General features: G+C 30.0%; 1 long non-coding RNA gene across 1 annotated transcript; it reads left to right on the forward strand.

Moving 5' to 3' along the window:
• Positions 1–1,464: 1,464 nt before the first annotated feature.
• LOC145013121 (uncharacterized) lies at positions 1,465–2,967 on the forward strand. The gene is made up of 2 exons (XR_013664841.1): positions 1,465–2,670; positions 2,762–2,967. It is a non-coding gene; the product is annotated as an uncharacterized LOC145013121 (long non-coding RNA).
• The last annotated feature ends 766 nt before the right edge of the window (positions 2,968–3,733 follow it).

A 3,733-nucleotide genomic window follows, 5' to 3' on the forward strand; every position in this document is an offset into this window, starting at 1 on the left:
ACCTTTAGAATATCAGGTGTTGTGATTCAAAAGACGATAAATATGCCTTTGATAAGGCCAAAATACTCAGGTGTCAACTTGTTCATTGTGATTTTAAACCAAGTTTGGTCACAAATTAAAACATTTTCAACGATGGTATGTAATTCAAGGATTCATATTGATTTAGGTTCTCGAAACCTTAAAATATTGAACAAGATCTATATAGAACCTTATAATAAGGACAATAATCATCGTAATCAGGAAGTTCATGTGATGAAACTTGATATTATAAGGACCAATGATGAAAAAGGTTTCATTTTTAGACTAAACAAGATGAAAAATATACAAACTACTTTAATCATGTCAAATCTTGTGTTTAACCGTTATTTATTGCAAAAGTAAGATGCCAAAATATACAAACTAATAATAATATAATGCTCTAACTGACCCTCTTGGTTGAGTTCTTTGAACCTGCAAAGCAACACATTAAAGAAACATAGTAAAAACCTTTTTAGGAACAAACCTGATATAATAAAGCCTTCACCCAATATATTTATAAGATAAAAATACAAAAAGTTAAAAATAATGAAATCAATTACAAATAAGAATTAAAATAAAAACCTGTTAAGAAAGAGTCATCTGCAGGAGGGATATTTGAATCAACATGTATTTTATGATGCTTTCAAATTTTGAATTATCCGAAAATTCAGGGAAGGAGATAGAATTTGTTGAGAAATATAAGGATTCAAAACACATGTTAAAATTTAATATTATTTTATTGATGACTACTTGTACTATTAGATTAATGATTTGAACGTATTAAAAAAATAACATTATTATATTCAATCTATTTTTAGAAATAGTGAGATTTCTTTTATAAGATAGTAAAGCTATATATATATATATATATATATATATATATATATATATATATATATATATATATATATATATATATATATATATATCAAAAAATTATTTAAGATTTCACATTTTTATGCAAATATAGATAGATTTAAAGGATTTTAGATTTTAGCATATTTTCGTTTCCCTCCTCTAAACCCGCCAACCCAAGCCCCAAAATTTTAAAAGACAAAAAAAAAAACTCTAACTATGAAAACCTTCGTTGAATCGTCAATTTCATTTCCTCACAAACCTTATCATGTCGACGTTTATCATTTTTCTCTCCTTCGTCCGCCCAAATGTGTCATATCTACCCTGTTGCGCCATCTATATCATATTGCGCCTACTCTGCCGAGATCAAGGTACAATAATTTTTCGGCATCATTTTGTTTCACAGATCCTTTTATAAGCACAGAATAATTAACATTGTCCATATCGATTCCATTTTCCACCATCTCATTGCAAGCATCAATTACATCATCTAAATTGGAAGTTCGTTAGAGCTCCTCTATAAGGTGTTTAAACTTCACAGATCGTTCACCTTTTGATTTAATTATGAGGCTTTTTGAATGTTTCTATCCTAATTTGATGAATTCTGACTCGTATAATGTTGATTCAGGTATGAGATATTTATTTCAGAAGCTTCGTTGATGAAAGTCGTGTATGAGAATTTGAGATCTTTATTTTAGAAGTTCATTGATGAAAGATGACTACGATTGTACAAGACCATTTTTTTTTAATTTGCATATTTGGCTTTAAACCTACCTGAATTGACTCTCTACCAGCTAATACTAACAAGATTTTGCTTGATAGAAATTAGGTATTAGTTTGTTTTCATAGATTTTTGGTTTTAAACTTTCTAGATGTCACAATGTACTTATGAGTCTGTTTGTGTGGTCGTGCACACTATTTATATGGTCTTCTCGATGCATATTTTCTTGACTGCATATTTGTACACCTAAACACATTCGGGGACTTATGGCGTTCAATATTTTGTTAAGGTTCAAAAGTGACCTTTAACTTGTATTTAGTTGTTTCTTTCTCATTTTAATTTTTATTGTATACATTATTTCTTCTTGTTTTTATTTTTTGGTAGCTGATTACTTTTTTTTATGTGCTGCAACTTGGTCTGACACCAACTATTTTACCTGGTCAGATGGAATGTAACGTGTATGCCCTAGAATTTTTCAAGCAATATTTTTACTGTTGATGGTGATCCACAATGTAAAGTCATTGAATACTCTCAAGTTCTTTGAACTTTTAAATTCATTTACAACATAAAAAATTATAGATACAACTTTGTTGTTTGGTTGTATTTTCAGGTGTGTGATTGGGCTCATCCCTTACATGTGCAAAATATGGTTTGTAGACCATTGTGCACCATTACAGGTTTATATAAAAGAAAATTTTTAAAATATTTTGAGCTTTAGCTTTTTTATTTTACTTTATTTTAATCTTGTTTTTCTTATTAATGCATCGTACTTTGAAAGTACAATGCTATAATTGGTTAGTCTTTTAAAAGTTTATTTTATGTATGTGTATGTAGGGTGCCTATAGAGTTGTTTCAGAATTTATCTTATAAGCTCAGTTCATAGAAATTCTCGTACACAAGTTAACCAATGTGTTGAAGTAGAAAAAAACATATACTTCACAACATTTAAATGTAATCTATTTACTTTGCCCCTCATGTTATGTGTAGGATGTTGGCATACATGTTCATCGAGAAGTAACAAAATTGATATTGCCATGAAGAAAGAGAACAAATAAGTCATGGTTTTCATTTGGATGGTAATACCTTCTCCCTCTTTTCTTTTCAATTACAGATGACCTGGAAAAGCTACCTTTTGTATATTTAAGTGATTGTATTGTGTGATTTCAGGGGTAGTGGATCTGCTGAATATGAAAATCAACCGTTCAAGTTCAACGATGAGGACCAGAAACAGTTATTTAATTTGATAGTTATATATTGTGAGTGTTACTAGCATAATATTTAGGATTATTAGATTTTGAAGACATTTATGTTTCAAATATTGAGAATATTGTTGTTAGAAGACCATTTTAATGAATAACCATATGGTTCTTACCTGTTCTTATTGGTTTGTTTTCAACCTTTTTATATCGTGCATATTTGGATGGGGTTGCAAAGTTATTCATTCATGACTTTGTAAATGTTTGACTTTTGTAAAACCCACTTGCATGTGGTGCTTTAGCCTTTAGACCCATTTGTTAGTTAGAGTGAGAGAGAGAAACATGTAAACACCTCTATAAATAGTGGGTTCATAACACTTGTAGAGGTGTGCTTGAGAGATGTAGAAGTGAGTGTGTAAGTGTGTGTTAATTATGTAGTCTAGATCTAGATCCTTTTTGTGTAACACCATATACATTCAATATATCTCTTAAACACCCAAATCACCATGTTAAATTGTGCAAGCTTTAATTCCACATGTCAAACCATGTTCTTTTGTCACTACAATTGGTATCAGAGCTTGGTTTTCACGATCAACGTGACTTTTGAAGAACGATTCTCAGTTTGGCAACATTTGTCGCATCTTGAACAATTTTGGTGAGTCTCTCTATGATCTCTCATAATATTTGAATCGTGCGTTGCGTTTTTGAATTTTTGATCAATTTGTTTCGTTGAATCTAATCTGTTTCTTACCCCATTGGTGATTCAACAAAATTTTTTTAAGGATCAAGCACAAACCAAAGTTTTAATTCATCCAGTTCATACAAATCTAAATGTTTTGATCGATGTACTATTCATCGCATATTATGGGAAGCCCAAACATTTAATTCGTTTACTATTCATCCAATTTTTAGCCCAAAATTGTATCGATCCATTATCATTGAT

The sequence above is a fragment of the Lactuca saligna genome, chromosome 8, assembly GCF_052625555.1.
Source record: "Lactuca saligna cultivar CGN05327 chromosome 8, ASM5262555v1, whole genome shotgun sequence".
Taxonomy (NCBI): Eukaryota; Viridiplantae; Streptophyta; class Magnoliopsida; order Asterales; family Asteraceae; genus Lactuca; species Lactuca saligna.